This window comes from Tachysurus fulvidraco, chromosome 12 (assembly GCF_022655615.1).
Source record: "Tachysurus fulvidraco isolate hzauxx_2018 chromosome 12, HZAU_PFXX_2.0, whole genome shotgun sequence".
In the NCBI taxonomy this organism is placed as follows: domain Eukaryota; kingdom Metazoa; phylum Chordata; class Actinopteri; order Siluriformes; family Bagridae; genus Tachysurus; species Tachysurus fulvidraco.
Window position 1 is genome coordinate 3,906,808 of NC_062529.1, and position 21,467 is coordinate 3,928,274.

Here is a 21,467-nt window from a genome sequence, read left to right on the forward strand (position 1 = left end):
TTTTGTAAGGTTTCGAGGTGCAAGAAATGGATTTAGGGTTAAAGATATTGGAGGCTGACTGAGGTTAGTCTCTTCAGTCTAAATTTGAGTTCAAAAGTGTTTTACAATTGCAGCATATAGCGCATTAGTTTCTTCCTCTTACAACACACTATTGTCATAATTATTATTGTTGTTTTTACTGTATTAAAGTACAGCAGACTTAACAGTCTTACTTCAGTCTTACTCAACAAATTATAAACTATAAACAATTGTCCCACACTATTTTTCTCGTAAGGTTTAAAAAGTAAAAAATGCAGCTATAAGTGTATTAAAGGCAGGGTCTCCGATTTTTGAGAAATGCTTCAGAAAACTGAGTTGGGCCGAAAAATAAGCAAAAAACAAAAACGTGTAGCCAATGAGCAGAAAGAGGCGGGGCTTGTCAATATGCGGCGGAAAGAGTGTTCATTTGTGACATTAGCAGAAAGCGGTTTTAACATTGACATGGAGGATAAAAACAAAGAAAGAAAGCGAAGAAAGACTTACGATAAGGCAAGAAGTAGGACGTGTTAATATAGGATCAGCTTTCCAACGCTGGAGAGAACTGAAGGAGCAGGAAGTTGGCCACATTCACAGATTGGAGTTTCCCGAGTCAATAACTCCTGAGCTAAACGCTGTTACTACACAAATAACACCTCTTTTCTATCGTAGTAATGTAGAGAGGCAGCTACAACCGCGTTTTGTGTAGTAACAGTGTTTAGCTCAGGAGTTATCGACTCGGGAATCTCCAATCTGTGAATATGCGGCCGACTTTACTTAAGACGCTTTTTTCCTTCTCGATAGGTGAGTAACGTTGGTTTTGCTTTGTTACACAGAACTAATATATGCCTTTGTCCTTTACATGATTATGCTTGTGTGTCATTTTTGCTTGTTTGTTTATCTGCAATCGTATTGTTCTTCCCTTCAGCTATGATAGACACGTTTCTTTCTATTAGTTGCCTGGGTTACGTATGTATGTGTGGGCGGAGCTATCGATACAGGGGTGGGACCCATTTGTGTTAGGGACGTGTTTGTTTTGGTGATTTTATATGTCAACATTGGCTTTCAAACATCGGAGACCCCACCTTTAAGGAACCACAAAGCTCCGTCACGATGGACTCTGACACCGGAGACTCCTACCAGAAGTCTACAGCAAACATAACTGTATCAGCAGCGTCACACGAATAGCCTAGTTTATACACAAGTGAGTAGCAGTTTGAGAACTGTTTGCTATCAGCTTGAGTAAAAATGGTAAATTCAAAAAATGTCAAATATTTGATGCTCACAGAAGCACTCATCTTCACAGGAGAGGAAGGTATGCGAGGGCAGTTACTACACCTCACTAATCTGTTTATTTCATCTCTGCCATTTCTAGCCGCTCCTTCGACTGCGTTAAGTTATCCGCTATATATAGTATTTAGCAGGATCGAAAAAAGTGAAAGTCAAAAAAATGCGAGATGAATGCTAGAACCGCGAGTACAGGAATGAGTTTATGCCTCCTGATGATAGCAGAAATACTTTGGGGCTTGATTAGAACCAGATACACTTCAAGGGCTATGATTATCCACAGGAAATGATTCGGTGTCTGTGTGTATGTTTTAAAGAGGAAGGCAAGCTTTTTGTCCCAATCTCTCTCTCTCTCTCTCTCTCTCTCTCTCTCTCTCTCTCTCTCTCTCTCTCTCTTACCCTCAGCTTTGGAGCATGTCTAATCTGCTGTCAGGAACATGGGAGACCTGCCATAAAAGCAAATAAAGAGAGAAATGCCCTTTTGGTGATGTCACGGCTGTTGTGACTGTGGCTCATGGAGTCAGTCTAGGCCTTAGTTCTTGATGGTGTGCTTACGTGTTGTTTTTCATCTCTTAGCTGCTTTTCTCTGTTTTCTTTGACCTTACTTGGGGTTCTTGGGCATTTTTAGAGGAGGAGCAGTGATGATTAAATAGGATTTTTTTTTTTGTCCATGGTTTTTCAGCTCATGAAAGAAAGGAAAACAAGAACCTAAAAGGAGCAAGTCAGAATGAGGATGTTGCCCAGGCACCTGAATCAACATTACCAACCTGGCTTTTATAAGTCCACTTCCTTCGTTAGCCAACCTCATGTTCACTGGAGTTCGAGCGCAGAGCTCCATACATAAACGCTTACGGAAACAGGATAAAGAGTAGGACCGGTGCCTACCAAAACTCCATACAACAGCGTGTCCTTGATCTGCATTTCAAGACCAGTCTGCTCATGCCAACCAGACCAGAATATAGAAGTACGGCAATGAAATTGAACGTACATGATAAATGCTTTGGATAAATGAAAACCAGCTGTTAGTATAACTTGGTTCAGTTACCTCGGACGTCGCATGTCTAAGACGTACTTTGAAAAGATTAATGTAAATGTAGCACTTTGTGTTTTTCTCACTGAGCCACATTTATGATTATTTTACTCCATCGATTTGCTCACCTCAATTGATGAGACTCCTACCAGAAGTAGGGAAACGTTCCTGTATCAATTATGGTTGTCTATATTAAGCAGCCATGTTGGCCTTGCACCTTCTCTGGATGGTCACATGACCCGATTAGAAACAATTGCCCTGACACTAAGTTTGCGTGAACAATGGGGTGGTTTGCAAGTCAGTATAAGAGTCAGTTCAGAACACTAACTCATTAGGGCTTCTGTTAACTGACAGGGTTTAAATGTCAGCACTTTGGAGTTCTTACCTAAAAGTGATATGCTTTTTGTGTCTGTGTTTAAAATTAGTTTGGGGGGGATTTTCCGGAGGTTATACAGTGCACGTGGTTAAAGGTAAGCATTAATTACGTGTCTTGGGCAAGGTGGTTGAAACTTGCAAGAGTTACAAGAAAAAAAAATGGAAAAAAGGCAGATTTTATAGGAGACTCATAAAACCAAACTCTGTCATATCGTCACTATAACTCAGTAAATGTCTCTTTTCTGGCAGTTAGCTCTCATCACACACCCTGGCACTTTAATTACAGGTTACTACAGAATCACACCTTTATTCAATGTTCCCACTTTTTCTGAAGCTCTTAGAAAGACTTGAGAGGTTCCCATATCTAAGTCAGCAATGTGTTCTGAGTAAAATGCATGAGTTTTTTTCCCTTTTTTTTACTCCTCCCCTTCTCTCTGGGACACCACAGAGCATGCCAGAGTTTTGAAAGAGAGAATGAAAAGCACTAGAAAAAGAATTACTAGAACATAGCAGCTCCAATAACACCTCAGTTGCCAATGACGCCATCGAGAGGACAAAACTCCTACTGAGAGATCTTCTTGAAGAATGTGGAAAAGAAGCACTCTTAGGAACTAAACAACACGGACACACCTACTGGCAGGGAAACAAAAAAACAGCTGGACATTTGCTGTTTATGAAAAACTTTTGTAGTCAGGCCATCCTTAAAAATATTCTTGCTTGCCGTTAACCGACCGACCCTGTCATTTTAGGACCGACTCAATTTTTTTAAGTCTGACCGACTTGCCGGTTGTAAATTTGCGTTAAGACCGACCTTTTTTTTTACTCTTCGAACAACTAATACAAAAGCAATAAAATAATAATAATTATATTTTAGTAAGTATTGTAAATATAAATTGCCTAGGCCTACATACAAACAAAGGCTACGTTCTTTCTTTTAAATAAAAACCCGTGACATCATCTATGTTTACACTATTGGTTAATGGATGTCACACTATGGCCTGTGCGTTCGCTTCGTCTCATTCTCTCATTCACTGTCAGAGTCGACGGTTCGCGCTCGGTAATGATGGCTGCGGCTGCAGTAAACAAAATGTTCACGTTCTCCGTTCAACGTCATACGGGTTCGGACGTCATAATACATCTAAAAAAATTCATTAAAACAGCTCGACACCGCTTTAACTTGGCACAAAGTTCTGGAAAATCTGTGTCCAGCATCAAAATAAGGTTTGCGATGATGCGCCCGAAGGCACGGGTTGAAGACCCAGTCAGTGACGTCACGATATGCTAATTTGTTTAAAGTCATACCTACGTAATCACAGTCACCAAAATTCTACTTTTTTTTTTTACATTGAAACTTAAAAAAAAAAAAAATAGACCTACCTACTGACACCCCCCCCCCTTTTTTTTTCTGTTACTGCAAACCAAAATATTTTTAAGGATGGCCTCAGAGACCTGAGAATCTAAGACAAAGTCCATCCAGGAACTGAAACAAGCTGAATTTTACTAAAGCTGCCGGAGTATACTTGATGATCCATACAGTGTAAGAGTGTGGTAGTCATGGATCACTTCCCTTAAGCTGTTGCATTGCAGATCTCATGGTTTTACCCCAAAATGGAAACAAATGATTGCTTAAAGAACTGGAGGATATTATCATCACTTGGTCATCACTCATCCCCACGCATGTTAAATGTGCTATGGCCAAACGACTAAAAACATGCATACTGACAACTCCATTTTTGACCATTTTTCTTTACAGGAGTTAAAGGTCACTCATTTAATCATTTACTATTCAAAAGAGTGGTTGTGTCCTTTGTTCCATTTTTGTACCAGATACAATTTATACAACTTGACTGACAGAGAATTGTCTTGTTAAAAAGGCTGTTCCATCTCAGGACTATTGTCCACCATCTCGACTGAGCTTTTACTGGTCTTCTCCATCTCCATGGCCTCATTTACTTTGGACTTTCCAAAGTTAAGCTGCTTCATCTTGCCCTGCTGACAATGTAACTGTTCTAGTCAGAAACACAGACAATGCATCCTGCTTGAACACTTTCAAAAAAAAAAATAGAAGAATGAATAAAAAATAGCAACATCTGCCAAGAAAGATGTGCATCTTTTCTAACGGGTGAAGGGCAAGATGAAGGACCGCCTAGTGTGCATGATTGGAGTAGGTGCTTGAATTATTTTTCTCAACACAGTCTATTCCAGTTCGTCTTTACACACTTATCTATTCTACAGAGACAGAGTGATCAACGTTTTGGCAGCAGCAATGAATGAAATCTTGGATCCTTCTGATGGTTCAAAAAGATTTTTTTTTTTTGGAAGGTCATCCCTGGCCTTACATGTACTTGTGTGGTTTTTATTAGATGCTCTTATCCAGAACGGCTTTGTAAAACTGAGCAGTTGATGGTTAAGGTCTTGCTTCAGGGCCCAGCAGAGGCAGCTTGGTGGTCCTGGAATGCGAACTCGCAACCTTCTGATGTGTCTAACATCTTGTACACAGAGCTACCACTTCCCTTTACAATTGCCAGAGGGTGAAGGTGGACAGGGTCTTATTCACGTGTCCTCTGAGATTATGGCCCAGAGGTTACAGGCACTGCAAAAGTTCATGTACAGGCCACGGATACAGTACGACTTTTCCATATTCCAGGACTTTGGGGATCATTTGAGTAGATACAACGCTTTTGTACCAAAACCTGTACTATCAGTGTTTGTTTTGAAAGCTCTAGGATTCTTCAGGTCATCTAGCATGGTTGAAGAATACGATGGTGTTGCAGAAGTGCTGTTTTTTTTTTTTTTAACCAGCACTTCTGCTGTCCCCTGTTCAATATACTGCCCCCATCCCAGAATGCCTTTACAAATGTCTTCTTGAATTCCAGTGTAACTAGAGTAATGGATCTGCTTGATTTAGTATCAAGCCAGTGAAAGGTCTGTGCAGTCAGTTGTAGACAGTTCAATTCTAAGTTTAAGACCAAGTGTATTGGATTACAGGTCAGATGGTTGTAAGTTCAAATCCCAAGTCTACCAAGTTTCCACTCCTGAGCAAAGTCCTTAATCCTCAATTGCTCAGTTGTATAATGTGAGAGAAAATGAATGTCGCTCTGGAAAAGGGTAACAAATGTCATAAATGTCACCATATTGAGGATTTTACCTTTTGGTTACTGAGGCAGTTTTATTATCATGCCTTTTTTCATGTACTTTTTAACCCTCTTTACTTGAAAGATCAAGAGACACGAAGTGGAGGTCACTATTGCCCCTTTTCCACCAAGCAGTTTTGACCCGAGACAAACCCGAAAAAATTAGACCTGAGTCCGACCCGAGCGGTTGGCAATTTTTTTTTAACCCGACTGGACCCGAATGTTGCATAACTCTACACTAAATTAACCGCAACAGCGTGGATTCAAAATTGATTGACAGGTCTGTTTCAACGAAAATGTTTCAAGGACTCAAGTCGATGCAAACACACGAGATAGAGTAGTTCGGGTCTTCTCGGTAAAAACACATTCATTTTAAATTGCCCGAGTCCCGATGCCGCTATTATTAGACCCGACCCGTGTCCGAGGTACACGTGAAACTTTTAGACCCGAACCCGCTCGGGTCTCGGGTCGGACCTCTGGTTTTCGTATCTAAGTGGACCCGTGAGGACCTCTAGTTCAGAGTCTAATTTAGAACCAGTTCTTTCTTTTTTTTTTTTGTCCGCTAAAGCACCGGCTCTGAACCAGGAAAAGTGGTTCTTAAGTAGCACCAAAATGTTGCTGGTCTAGACTTAAGAACCACTTGCATCAGGGGCTGTGGGCGGGGCTACTGTTAGATAATGTACCTTAAGTATACTAATGTTTAATACCCTTTTACTTTACCGCAATATGATCAATTATCAGCACACATGACAGTAGGTAGCTACATGCTAAGGCTAACATTTTTTCTGTGTTAATAATAAAATAATGTTATGTATTTTCTCGATTACAACCTCGTTTATACAGATTACATGGAGCTGCACGTACACATCCTATTCGCCGCATTTGGATGCCAATGTAGGTTCACAAAGCCATGAGCATTAACAGTAAAGCGACATCCGCTGTTGTGTTTGTGTTTGTCGCTGCTGCGCTAACGTTGCTGGGAAAGATGACACGTATACAGTGACGTCAGACTCGGCTCTGTAACCGATGGAAAGGCAAACCGGTTCTTAGAAGGTTCGCCAGTGGAACCAACTTTGAACCAGCATTAGCTCTGAACCAGCACCCTTTTTTTTTTTTGGTGGAAAAGAGGCATATGTAGTCCGGTTCACACAAACAGCGCGGTATACGAAATGTAGAAATCACTGGGAGAATCCTGGGTTATTAGGGAGCACTATTTTCAGTACAGGTGTAATGTAGCACTGGAATACTTTTCTTTGCATATCCCAACTAAGGAGGTTGGGATCAGAGACCAGAAAGTTCAAGAGCACTGTGGTCTAATGTATATGTGGCGATAATAAAGGCGTCTATGCCCCCATTTAATTTCATTTTTAACAGTTAATCTTTCTGGGTTTCTATATATCATTCCGTCTTTGTCTTCTTCTCTCTATCTCTCTGGGATCTCACAGCCTTCTGGATTCCACCAATGGATTATTTTCTTTGGGATCAGTGAAAATATACATGCTCATAGGCAGTGGAATGCACACAGGCCTGTTTTCCCTCTCTTTCTGTCCTCCACCCTTTATTTCTCCTTCTGCTAGCATGATTAATCTATGGTTTAGCTATGGAGCCTTTCAACACTGTATACACTCACACACACACATGAAGCGCATATCTTTCATTCTCACATCCTTGTCTTCCTCTCTCGCTCTCTGCCACCGTGCCTTCTCTCTTGCTCATTTCTGTAAAGTACAGTTATTGTTTGAGGCAGATGTGAGAGGACGTTCAGTGAGAAAAGAAAAGGAATGTTTGGTAAACCGCACACATTTTGCAAAGGGACTGGATTTTTTCCTTGTGCTCATTTTCCTTACTTGATTATACTTTTCTGTGATTTGTTGTTGGGGGTCAGATAAAGAAACTGGAATATTAGGATGTATACTGGTTTATAGAACTGGCAAATATATAGCTGGTGTATGTGGCTGTCTGTTTTGTGTCTTGTGTGTGTCTCTGTTTTTGCATTTCAGTGCAAAGAGGTTGGTATATTTGTACAGAAACGCGCAGGATCCTGTATTTAATTTCGATTTCGGTTTGTGTCGGTGTCGGATTTTAAACATCATGTACTTATTAAATGGTTGTTCTACATCGCTCACTGTTTCTGATCATAGTCATGGTTGTTACGCAACACACGGCTTATTCGTGTGTATTACGACGCGTAATAGTGTCATGCTGTGTGTCCTGTTTGACTTCCTTGTGTTACACACACACACACACACACACACAAACAAGAGATCCTGTATTTATTTCAGTTATTATCGGTGTCTGTTCTTAATCTTGTGTGTGTTAAAGCGGTGTTCGATATCATTCGCCGCCTCTGATTATAGTTATTCATGGTCATTACTCAACACATGCTGTGTGTCCTGTATGACGTCCTCGTGTCACACAAGGTTTTATTTATTATTACTGTATAATCTGACTAGCATCTCAACTAAACACCGATTGTCGACTATTTGTTTAGCTCTGTTTAAACCGGAAAAGCACCAGAAACTAAAAAAAAATCAGCACAGACTTTCTAAATATATCGTAAATCGTGTGTGATGCTTGTGTTGCCATTCACAGATAAGCTTTGTACTGCAATGTTTTGGGGGAAACTCCACCCTGATGAGTCAATGTGAATATCGTTGTACCTCTCCCTTTCTCTCGCTCATTCTCTGAGGCAAGTAGAATAAGGCAAACCGCGATAGAGCGCTTTCTCTTAAAGGTGAGTGATATGGCAAAGAATATCAGATTTTTTTTTTTTTTACACCATGTGTATAGCTGTACAGGTCATCAAGGTTAACTTTGACTATAGAAAGATTGTTGGGGCTGAGCACTTGTTTTTGTTCAAAAACTGCTCGACATCTCTGATTTTTCACACACTTCAGGTAAAATAACAACTCTGTACAACTGTGTTGAGCAGAAAAGCATCTGTCCAGTTTTTGATGAGTCTGTGCCTACTTTAGTGTCTGATGGGAATCTCTTTGCCGTTGTAGCTCGTATTCCTCTAGGTTTGACATGTTGTCCATTCAAGAGATGCATTTTTTTTTAGCTCAGGATGGATGTAAAGAACTGTCATTTGAGTTACTGTAGCTTTCCTGTCAGCTTGAACAAGCCTGACCATTCTACTCTGACATGTCTTAAGATGTTTTCAAACACGTACCTGCATCTGTCTGGATGTTTTGCGTAAACTATAGAATGTTATGTCTGAAAATCCCATCTGAGCGGCAGCTTCACGGATACAAAAAATAGTCTGTCTAACACAGACAACCATACCGTGGTCAGTGTAAACATGACCTGATACATATTTCTCCATTATCTGCCTTGTTCTCCTTCCTTTTCCCATCTTCTATTCTCCAGAACGTTTTCTCTTACGCTCTTGGTTTTACATGACCCCCACATGCCTTGAGTGTATTCAAGTGAAGTTTTATCTCCACTTGGCTATTTGTTCTCAGCTCATGCCAACCAGATGGATTTAAGAGAACAAGCTCTTCTCTTTTTGGCCTTATAAGGACTCAAGACAGACAGATCACAGTGTTAGGGCTGGCACATGCAACTTTGCCCACTCCGGAATCTTCCCTTCTTTTTCTTACTTTCTGCAGCTGTGTGTGTGCGCGTGTGTGTGTGTGTGCGCGCTTGCTGAAGGGTTAGGGTTAGCATCGCTGCATTCCTCAGCCCATCACACTCCCATATATTAATCACGTAATCAAGGCTGATCCGGTTTGACGTTGTAGGTATTCAATGACAATGTTGCCGAATTCCTGTCGTCATGTTGACTGTTTTGTGTGCAGGGCAGGTAAAAGGGTGTGAAGATATGATGTACGTGCCATGCTTAAGCATTTTGGTAAGGGCAGGTTTTTCCAGAGTGGCTGAATGAGATTTGTATTATTCAGCGCTTCTTCGGGTCCTGTCTCTCAAGGCACGTTTTTTTTTTTTTTAGCTCACGGTTTCGAAGATTACTCACACTTTTTTTGTTTTCTTGTTCTTTCCGTGGTCCCGTTTGCTCTTGTTATAGTACTCTTATGTCTTTCTATCATGTGTGGAATTAATCTGGGCATTCCTCTATACCCTTGGCAACTCTACGGTGGAGCCAGCTTTTCCTACAGCTAACGAGTCAAAGGAAATGAACCATGTGCAAAACCACAACGGGGAAAAAATCATGTAAGGAATACAAGATGATTGAATAATTGGCTGGAACAAGTTCTTCAGTCCTAGCTCTTTGTCTAAAGCCCTATTCAGATGGTATTTTTTTCCTGCACTGGGTGGGGTAATTGTTGCTAGATTATCTGGTGGGGACATTATAGTCCCATCTGACTGAGGGATGTAATGATACACAACGTTCAATTCAAAACGACACACATTTGGCAATATTTTACATATAAATGTTCAACACTGCGTTTTTTTGTACATTTTGTACAAGAGCTGACCTGTTAAACGCTCCATATAGTAATGTGAGCTTTGCAAAGTCGAACATGTATATTAGCCAATTTTGCTGCTTGAAATCTCCACGAATCTTCATGTCGTATCACTTTGAGTAATTAAAATAAAATTTCACATGAGCTACAATCGTCATCACTTGCATCCACGTACATCACACAACATCGGCTTGTCCACCAAGCCCAAAACCCCAGGCTACATCCTGCGACCAGCCACGAGCTCAGTAGTGCGAGTGTTTCCCAGACGAAGAAGAGAACAAATGTTCACACTGTCAGACTCCGAGCTCGAGAGCGTCTGAGAGTCTGCATGTTGATGACTAAGGAGGCATGGCGTGATTCTTAAGCATGTTTATTCTGAAGAGCTCTGGTGAAACTCATTGAATAAAATCCCTGTCTATCTCCTTTTCTTCCCCCAGCTGGGTTCATTTAATTCAGGCAATTATAACAACAATTCAGTTTCAAATGAATTTCTTTTTGAATGAAAAACAGATAGTTACAAAGCCACATTAGAGACTTCTGGGATTTTTCAATCTCTCGTCCATGTACGTGCTGTCCATGATGGACGTAGTTCAGACTCCGTTCAGTTCATCAATGTATTAAAGATTTAAAATACTCAAATCCACTCTTCTGTTTTTCTTTTTCAGTTCACTATGGAGAGATCACTACTGACTGAGATCAGTTCATCACTTCGTTTGCTCGTCTGATAGAATGCCTTCTTTCACAGTAGGTTTCAATGTACTCTGAATCCCTAATCGTTGATTGTTTAAGCAATATTGCAAGAGCAAGAGTGTGGATTTACCGTATCTCAGCACAGTTGGGATTCGGCCGCACGATCGTGAACGAGAAATTAATACTGACTCTGTGACATTTCAAAACCCAGTGAGCACAATGTATATTTCTGTTCCACTGGCAGAAACAGACCTGGTTGAATCCGCACTTGTTACACTTTCTAGTATGATGGCTAGCACATTAGCTAGTTTAAAAACTAGCGTTAATGGAAGCATTTGTATTTGAAATCAAAAGTTATATTGCTGAAAAGTATTGTCAGCGACTTCTGCTCGTGTTGTTAACCGTCACAGTAACTGTTGATTAAAAAGTGGATTTTTTTTTTTTACGTGGCTAGTGTGACGCGTCCCACGCAGGGTTATAGTGTATATAGACAATCGGGTCTTGGAACTCATCTCGACCAATCCAATTACTGAACCAGAACTAACTGCTGTATGATGACATACTGCCATTGTGCTTGTGCGATACTGATTTCTCCCTGTTGACAATTTTCTTTCTTTTTTACAATATCGTAAATAAATTACTTTATTTGTCCAGGGCTGTTAAAATTTACTCTGTCTCAGGTTTAAGGAGAGCAGGAGAGGGTGTTTTATTATTATTATTATTATTATCAGTTATTATTTTGAAACTGTGGCCATTGTAAGAAGGGGCAGGGCTTCCTGTGTTGAAGGGGCGGGGCTTCTGGAAACATTTGTTAATGTTAGTGTTCAAAACTATTTTCCAGATTATTCCAGATTCAAATTCTGATTGGGTCATGTCTCAAATTATAGTAGCAAATAAGCCCACTTGTGAGTGAACATACCCTGACATCTTTGCAGAGCTCCAGTGCAAAATACAGAACAGTTGACCGGTTATATGACCGATGATGAACGCCAGTGAATTATTGAGCATGACACATACCTAGTGGGCATGTTTTTACATCATGGTTGGGACCTGATGTACCCACAAAGATAGGAATATCTGAAACCTGTAACCTTTTGGGGACATTTGGCTGGTAAGATAACTGTACGGGTTACAGTGTGTGAAAAAGAGAGAGGTGGGAAGGAAATATTATGTAAGATTAAGGCTTGCTGTCTGAACCTTTTGTGACTTCACTTCCTGTGTATGCTAAAACCCAAAGACTGGCTCTCCCAGGCTTACACACAATTCTCTCAATGCCTGTCAGTTTTGTGGACCGACATTGTGTTTAAAGAGCTATAGGTTAGAGAAACGTCTCTTTTCAATTGTGCTATGCCACCCCGAGATGTAAGATTCATAAAATAAGTTTGGCTAAGCTTATGTGTTTCAGAGGTAGTATGTGATATGCCTGTATCCTCATCGATTGGTTGTACGATGGAGGAAATTCACGAAGCAAAACCAACCATGTTAAAGGCATGAGCGGGTGATAACTGTCACAAAGTTTACAATCATGTTTTTTGCGTTCGCAGTGTTTCTATCTGCCATTTTCTTTAACTATGAAGCACATCAGATTTAACAACAGACACCAAATGAAAATATCCAGAGTAGAGTTTATTGTTTGTGCTTTTTCACTTTGCTGAACATTCTTGTCTGTTACGACATAAAAACTGCTTGTCCCAGACTACTGATTTATAGTCGTTGCGTCCCCCCACCCCCCAACCAAACTCCAACCCAGCCCATAGATTGTACTTTTGTTTGTGTGTGAGTGTCTTTGTACACATTCTGGGGTTGAAGACAGCTGATGAAGAAGTCATCGTTAGTCTCTAGGTGTAAAGCTATATGATGGATGATTTTGAGAAGACTTTGGTCCTTCAGTATAAGGTTTATCTGTTTTTCTGTAAGGTGGAAGGAAGGTCCTGCTTATGTTGTGGTTTATAGTTTGATGATGATGATGATGATGATGATGAGGACAGACACCCAAAAGCTAAGTGGTTATGTGTAGTGATTTGTTATTTACCTACATGTCCCCATCTTTTCCCACAGTTCAGAACCCCCACCACCCACCCCCTGTATTTCTTTCTCTCAGGGTTTTTTTTTCTCCCCCTTTTTCCCCTTTCCTCCCCCCTCGCCTCAGTGGAAGTAGTATTCTGTTGATGATAAGGTTGCATTCCTGCCCATGTGGGTCATGTGTCTGCTTGGCGATGAGATCATCTGTAGAGCCTTACCTCATTTAAAACAGAAAACACACGCACGCACATTCATGCCTGAAACGACACCGCACCTCTCAGAGTTTCCAGGTTTCCCATTATTACTGCGCACCTATTCAAAAAGCACAGTCTATATAGTTACAAGAGAAAGACACACACTTTCCTAGCACTGGAACGTGACACTCAATCTGGCAAACATAACAACCAAAATAAGCCACATTTAATTTGGCAACAGATTTTTTTTTTAATATAAAAATGGTTAATATTAGCAAATAATGACAAAAGCCCCAATTTTTTAGATCATTTTACTGAAGCCTGTTTTATATTTTGGGGTTTCTAGTGTCCCAGTAGTTTTCTACTCTCAAATTTACTCACTTGGCAGGCACTTTTCTCCAAGAAGGATTGCAGTACAAGCATACAGCTGTGCAGTTCACGGTTAAGGACATTGCTAAAAGACCCAACACTGATGAATTTACATCCTCTTGATGACTCATTAAACCCTCTTCTGCTCAGTCTTTTTCACCTTGACCGCTCAGAACCTGAAAGATGAGCTAAACATGATCTGCGTTACTGAGGAAACTTTCCAGCAATCCATCCAACCATCTTCTGTTCCACTTATGGTCACGTTGAACCGGAGTCTATCCAATGGGACACCTGGCACAAAGCAGCTGTAATACAAATCAACTAAAAGCTGTTCTTTGTAAAGACCTTGGATCGATTTGCGATGAATGATTTGACCTTGTTTCAAGATGTTGTGCAGCTTGTTACCTGCCCCATTCAGCTCCAGGGTTTTACGAATTACAATATACGCATATAGAGGCCATTAAGGAAGGTATCAAGCTGCCCCATGATCGGGGCAAGAGCCGACACCAAGCTTAACGTTTTTAGATCTGCATCCCTGATTAATGCTAGTACTTAGTACTGGTAACAGGAAGTTCTATTTTATTGTTATTCTGTATCTGTAAATATTAATATATCATGTTTTCAAATTGCATTTTTTTTACCCAGATTTGCAATTCAATATCATTTTTTTAATGATCAAAACCCTCATTGCACTCACGAATAGCAGCACTGGAATCTTCCCCTAGAAACCTATTCATTGACCACTAATTTGAACACAGCACTTCTGATGTGCACCGATGGTTTTGTCCTGTTTGGGGGAAAAATGGGGAAAAATTGCAACTTAAGCATCAACAGCTTTCTGCCAGGACTCTGTGGCAGAAAGGCTGAGATGGTCTTGATCACTCCCATTATCTCTCTCTCTCTCTCTCTCTCTCTCTCTCTCTCTCTCTCTCTCTCTTTCACCTATGATGGCAATGTAGTTGTGAGCAGACGCATCCTGAATGCATGCGTTTGCTTGAAACCTTACAGAAGGTTTAATCGAGTAAAATTTATGGATAACAGAGACTCAAACTTGATGCCAAAACTGATGTCAAGTGCAGAAGTAAGTGTGTGTGTGTGTGTGTGTGAGAGAGAGAGAGCGAGAGAGAGAGAGAGAGAGTTCCTCTGTCCTAAAGGGACAGAATGTTCAGAATCTCTGAGCCAGGATGAGTGTGGTAACACCACAATGATATGGTTTCTGATTGGAACTTTTTTCCCCAGAAAGTGTGAAAAAAAAAGCAGGACTAAAGCAGAGAATAGGGAGAGAAATTTCTTGTTGTCAGTAATGTTTTTCATTATTTTTTACCTCACTACCTCACTGATATACTGCGCACTGTACAAGTGCATTTCTTTTAAACCTGCAGCAAATGTAAAAATAGGAAAACTACAGCATTTATTTATAGGACTTTATAGAACTTAAAATGTTTAGGTTTTTAGTAGATTTATTAGGATTTGCTCAGATTCACATTACCCACAGTGGCAGGAATGTGATGCTAGACATTTACATTTCTGTCATTTAGCAGACACCCTTATCCAGAGTGACATACATTTTGTCATTTCAATTTATACGACTGAGTAATTGAGGGTTAAGGGCCTTGCTCAGGGGCTCAGCAGTGATAGCTTGGTGGACCTGGGATTCGAACTCATGACCTTCAGATCAGTAGTCCAGCACTTTATCCAGTAGGGCTACCACATACCAGGCTGGTTTGTGTGTTTCTGTAACTGCTGAACCCCTGGGAGTTTCATTTACATCACTCAGAGTTTACTCAGAATGGTACAGTAACGATAACAGGGCTGTTCAGAACAGCCACACTGCCTCGAGCTAAAAGACAGGCCGGATAATCACCAGATAATCACACTGTACATTTGTGATGAGCAGTAAAACAGCTCAGAATTCACAACATGTCGAGTCAGACGCACTACTACTGCAGAAGACCGCCTCAGGTTCTTCTTCTTTTTTTAAGCCAAGAACAGAAAGATGAGGCTGTAGGCTGCAGTGGATATAGACTTACAAAACTGGACAATTAAAGACTGGAAAAATGCAGCATGGTGTGCTGAGGCACACAGATGGTAGGATTCAGTATCAACAGCATGACTCTATGGACCCAACCTGCCTTGTGTCACCGGTACAGGCTGCTAGAGGTGGTGTAATGGTGTCGGGAATGTTTTTATCGGGTTTATACCAATCAATCCTCACTTGAATGCCATTGACACATTTGAGTATTGTTGCTGACCTTATGCATTCCTTCATGGCCACAATTTTCCATCTTCTACTGGGTGTTATGAGCATGATTAATATAGCAATAATATGTCGTCACAAACTGGTTTAATGAACATGAGCGTGAGCTCCATGCTCTTCAGCGGTTCTTCCCAGACACCGGATCAGTATCCAGTAGAATACCTTTGGGATGTTGTAGAAAAGGGAGTTTTTGAGTATGGATTAATCCAGTAACTCGGTTAAGGTGTGGGCTTCTGAAGGTTGTAAGGTCAAATCCCAAGACCACCCAATGCTTCCTTGGTAAATCTTGAACAAGGGTCTTTACACTAACTGCTCAGCTGTATAAATGAGAAAATTGTACAGTCCCCTGGATAAGGGTCCGAAAATGCTGTAAATGCAAATGAAATCCTGCAAGTGTAGAAAGCAGTGAAAACTAAAACAAATCAGTGTATGTTGTTCGCTTAATTTGAGAACAGAAAAAAGAAAATCTAATTTTTTTATTTGGATTCTCTTGTTTAAATCTTTAAGATACAAGTGTCTTCTTCTTCTATTTCCGCCTGTTTCCGTTAGGGCTCACAACAGCGAATCATCAGTTTCCACCTAACTCTATCCACGGTATCCTCTACTCTCGCACCAATTACCTTCATGTCCTCATTTAACGCATCTATATATTTCCTCTTTGGCCTTTCTCTTGACCTCTTTCCTGGCAGCTCCATCTACAACATCCTTCATCCTCTGTACATGTCCAAACCATCTCAATCCAGTCTCTCTGACCTTGTCCTCACAACAGACAACCTGAGCTGTCCCTATGATGTGCTCGTTCCTAATCCTGTCCATTCTCGTCACTCCTAAAGAGAACTTCAACATCCTCATCTCTGCTACTTCCATCTCTGCCTCATGTCCTTTCCTCAATGCTACAATCTCTAACCCATACAGAATGTCTGGTCTCACTAATGTCTTGAACACCTTTCCGTTGAACTCAAGTACAGTTTAATATGTAATAAATTCATTAAAACTTATTTTTGGCCAAATATATCGGCTAGACCAGCAGGGCGGTGAAGTATGTTAAGGAGTTTGCTAGTCAGTGTGCCATGTGTAGGTTAGAAACTAGCTAAAGGCAGCTAGCAGATTTGAAGACGAGCTAAGCTTAAAGGTGGGGTCTCCGATTTTTTAAAGTCAATGTCGACATTTGAAATCACCAAAACAAACACGTCCCTAACCCAAATGGGTCAATGTAATGTAAAAAACGCTTGTGTAGTAACAGCGTTTAGCTCAGGAGTTATTGACTCGGGAAACTCCAATCTGTGAATATGTGGCCAACTTCCCGCTCCTTCAGTTCTCTCCAGCGCTGGAAAGCTGATCCTATATTAACACGTCCTACTTCTTGCCTTATCGTAAACCTTTCTTCGCTTTCTTTCTTTGTTTTTATCCTCCATGTCAATGTTAAAACCGCTTTCTGCTAATGTCACACGTGCACTGAACACTCTCTCCGCCGGATATTGACAAGCCCCGCCCCTTTCTGCTCATTGGCTACACGTTTGTTTTGATTTTTGTTTATTATTCAGCCCGACTCAGTTTTCTGAAGCATTTCTCAAAAATCAGAGAGCCTACCTTTGAAGCTGTTCCCTGCCCATCGAAAGCGACTGTGATTTTATGATTTTTCTGGACTGTAAAGTATTCTGGGAATAGAATGGCCATGAGAAATGTCATATTTCCATCTGGTCTTTTGGTCTGCCAGCTAAATGGCGAGCCCTTGAGGCGAGGAGCATACATAAATCAGCGAGGGCAAAATAGTTTCACTGCAAACAACTTGTACCACAAGAATTGTTGAAATACAGTTGAGCCAAGCTACACTGTGCTTTAAAAAAGTGGTCATACAGTAAAAAGTCATCATGTGTAAAATCATGATGCATCAAGAATCAGTTTCTGATCTTATCCTTGCACAATATATATATATATATATATATATATATATATATATATATATATATATATATATATATATATATATATATATATATATATATATAGTTCTGAACTTTCTGGAGAACTCACCACATACCCGAGCTTGTTCTCACATTTATGTTACACTGTGGGGAAAATACGAAGGCAAGGCATTCATATGGTTTTTTTGTTTTATGTTTAATATTTTAGTCCATTTCCAGATTCTGTGCATCTTGTGTATTAGAGCACATTTTATAAATAGTGGCATCATGAATTCCAAGACCTGCATCTTTCTCAAATCTCAAATTTCACTCCAATAAAACGATACCATTTTCATGCAAATTAATAACTAATTACATCTCATTCACAACTCATGTCCCTAACTCCGAAAACTCTAGCCAACTTCTCATGCTCACTGTTCTTCATCCTGATTGGTCAGAAGCTGTTTCTATAACAGTAAACCAAACAGAAACCTGTAAAGTCAATAATAATAATAAGTTTTTCATATGTCACTGTTTCTATAATAGCTACTTGCACTCCACATGGTATATTTATTGTCTGGTAAAAAATTCCAAGTAATTGTAATGCAGTGTAAAAACAAAAATTTAATGTAATTTTCCATTCACAGCTCTTTAACACACCATTTTTTGTATAAACATTAAAAGAAAGGCTGCTGAGGAAATTGTTTATAGCTGCTTTAACATTAGCTATATCAGGAACGATTTCCATGGATGCTCCACAACCCTTTATGTAAGTGTGTCATTGTTGATAAATTTCTTCTTTTATAGGAAAATAATCAGTTTAGGTGGCGGTAAAGGTTACTGGGCTTGAATGTTATGCTCCTTAATAGTATTTTAATTCTTATTTCTCAACCATAAACCATAACTGCCAAATTATTATTTCCTGTAAAATGTGATTAGTCACTTATTAACCAGCAACCTTCAGTCAGCTGTTTTTCCAACAAACCAGCCAAAAAACAACGTTTTGCAAATTTAAGGCAAAAACAATGTAGAAAAAAAAAGTAGTGACTTATTTGCTGACTGGTGATGACAGTAAATTAATACATAATATTGACTGGTTTGTTTTTCTTCATGTGACTAGACTCATGTGATTTCTGGTTAAGGACATTTTGAAATGTTTAAGGATGTGTACTTTGTTTTTTACTTCATAAAGCTGACCATTGTATGCACTTTCTTGAGTTCCTGTTTGCAGGCTTGTGTGCATCAGTTACTTTGTTTGCACAGAGCAGAAAAAGGAATGTTGGTATGATGGTTTGTGTAACGTAATATTTTATACATGATTGTTTAGCACAGCGCTAATTGATATAATGGGAACCAGCAGAACTGCTTACCAGAACTCTGGTTATTTGTCAGTCGCACTTTCTTTTGCTGGAAGTCCCCCTGCTGTGAGATGATGGCTAGAGGGTGTTTGTGTTCATGTGAAAGTGTGTATATTAACATGAGACACTGGAAAGCTTTTTCCCTCCGTCTCTGTGTGTAATTTTCTGCTAACAAGCAGCGCAACATAAAATGACGTATGACAAAGATGTGACCGCATCAACAACCATTCGAATACCAAACCCAGTTACTACCATGTGATGTTTCTTTTTACAAAAAAAATAAAATAATAATAATGCAGGGAGTGTTTCTTCTTTACTTAAGTGCAAGATGTGAGTGGAATGTAAAAGAGAAGTATGGGCACAGTGTTGAGTACGTGGTAAAGTATGTGTTTGTGTGTATTATATACAGAACTTTGGGGTATTTATCTGCTCATAATGAAGGAACAGTCGTGTGTGCAAATTGTCCATTTCGTCCTTCATTCCTGCCTAATGAAGAGCTTAAATACAAGCAGGCACGCTGATATCTAGTCACCCACCACACTGTACTTGTGAGTGCAAAAATCACACACATACGCAGAGAGTCTGTTGTGCACGTGTGTGGCGTAGCCCACTTTGCCTGATTTGTTTTAGCCTGCCTTGGCTGACTGTGTGAGGACAGTAGTTGCTTTGGTCTTGCTTTCAGTGAGTGCGAGCGAGAGTAAGAGCGAGTGTGCGTGTGCGAGCGAGAGTGAGAATAGAATAGCATAGAATGGGGGGGGGGCATAGAAGCCTTTATTATTGCCACATATACATTACAGCACAGTGGAATTCTTTTCTTCACATACCCCAACTGAGGAGGTTGGTGTCTGAGTGATAATAGTGATCAGAGTGATAAGCATACGGCTATGATACAGCGCCCCTGGAGCAGGGAGGGTTGATGGCCTTGCTCAAGGGCCCAGCAGTGGCAGCTTGGCTGTGCTGGGCCTTGAACCCCGATCCTCCGATCAACAACCCAGAGCCTTAACCAGTTGCGCCACCACTGCGAGTGTGCATGTGAGAGTGAGCAAGAGTGCGTGTGCGAGCGAGAGTGAGCGAGTGTGCGAGCGAGGGTGAGCAAGTGTGCATGTGCGAGCGAGTGTGCGTGTGCGAGCGAGAGTGAGCGAGTGTGTGAGTGCGTGCGAGAGTGAGCGAGTGTGCGAGCGAGGGTGAGCAAGTGTGCATGTGCGAGCGAGTGTGCGTGTGCGAGCGAGTGTGTGAGTGCGTGCGAGGTGATATTTCACAACTACTGATCAGAACAAAGCAGACTGCAGTGTACCGAGCTACATCATCCTCCTACAAGCAAACCTAGTCATTTACACAAAGTGCTTCGTCCCTGTTCTCGTCATCTTTCAAGGACAGTGAGGGATAGTGGGAAAGCGAGACAGAGGGGGTGGTGAAGAATCAGCCTTGAATGTTGATGAGAAGTAGTCCATAATCTCTGTATCGACACTGTTCTTTCACCTCTCCAGTTACACTGCAGGACAAGCTGTCTGGTTGTAACTTCTAAAAGACCCTGGGAGCCTCGCCATCTTCCATTTCACTAAACCAAAATAAATCTTCAGATCAGAATACTTGTGTATTTAAGGATGTGTGATTTAGAGCCAAAAGCATACCCATGCAGTGCTTAAGCAGTTTTATTTCCAGTGTTCTATCTATAGCAGCGTTGTTTCTGTGGCCACACCACAGATGTTCCGTGATATTCTAATTCTGCTCATAAGTAACAGCACCAAACTAAAGACTCTGTCGTGCCCATTGTTTGCTGAAGATGCAGCCATGAAAGGGAAGGCCAGTGTTATTGAGAACTGCTGATGTCAGTGAAAATGTGAGCAGGAAATCAATGCAGTTTTACTGCAGGCTTTGAGCAGCCGCTGGCTGTGGGCCTCTGTGCGCACTTCCCATTTTCTTCCAGTACCTAGTGATGCAGAAAGATTGAATAGTGAAACCTGACGTAGAAGATTTGCTCGTTTGTGCGTTTATGAGTTGTGATGGCGGGTTGTTCTAGACATATTAGAAAATCATTTTAATTTGGCAAATCTTTGATATAAAATTATCTGTAGTGTCCTTTTTAAATGATCTGAAGATCTATTAAAGGAATTTCAAACGTTGTCTACCGGTTTTGTTAGCTTTGTTATCGGCTTTAGATGTGAGGTAACACTTAAAATTCCAGCTATTATAATGGTTAAACATAGGTTTAAAATGAAAGCATGTCTAAAATAGTACTGCTACTACTAATGACGACGAAGAATCTAATAGTAAGAATAATGGGCAGTACGATGGGAAAACAGAGCGATAGTGAGTGTGAGATAAAGCACTAACTTACTCCTCAAACAACACATTTATATAAGGAACCAAATCATTTGTACAAGTGTGGAAGATTACTGCCATTTAGA

General features: G+C 40.5%; 1 protein-coding gene across 5 annotated transcripts in view; it reads left to right on the forward strand.

Annotated features, from left to right (window-relative positions):
* luzp1 (leucine zipper protein 1) overlaps nt 1-21,467 on the forward strand; it is a 52,752-nt gene that overhangs the window by 11,626 nt on the left and 19,659 nt on the right. For 2 of the 5 annotated variants that reach the window (XR_007144541.1, XM_047821676.1), the window contains exon 2: nt 10,931-11,009. The exons of 1 other annotated variant lie outside the window; for it this stretch is intronic. The gene's annotated coding sequence lies outside the window, so the exon portion shown is untranslated. Of the gene's footprint in view, nt 1-8,518; nt 8,576-10,930; nt 11,010-21,467 lie in introns of those variants that run through there. 2 more of the 5 variants (XM_027159786.2, XM_047821678.1) reach the window with 2 other exon arrangements.